Source organism: Lipotes vexillifer, unplaced genomic scaffold, assembly GCF_000442215.2.
Source record: "Lipotes vexillifer unplaced genomic scaffold, Lipotes_vexillifer_v1.1 scaffold933, whole genome shotgun sequence".
In the NCBI taxonomy this organism is placed as follows: Eukaryota; Metazoa; Chordata; class Mammalia; order Artiodactyla; family Lipotidae; genus Lipotes; species Lipotes vexillifer.
In genome coordinates, this window is record NW_006770403.1 from 49,520 (window position 1) to 49,762 (window position 243).

The following is a 243-nucleotide window of genomic DNA, read 5'->3' on the forward strand; positions in this document are numbered from 1 at the left end:
CCCACATAATATACAACATAAAGAGTGAACCCTAATGTAAACTATGGGATTTAGTTAATAAAAATGTGTCATTATTGGATCATCAATTGTGACAAACGTACCACACTAACGCAAGCTGTTAACAATAAGATTAACTGTGTGGGAGACGAAAAGGGGATAAAAGGGAACTCTCTGTACTTTCTGCTCAATTTTTCTGTAAACCTAAAACTGATTTTTTTTTTTTTTTTTTTTTTTTTGTTTGTT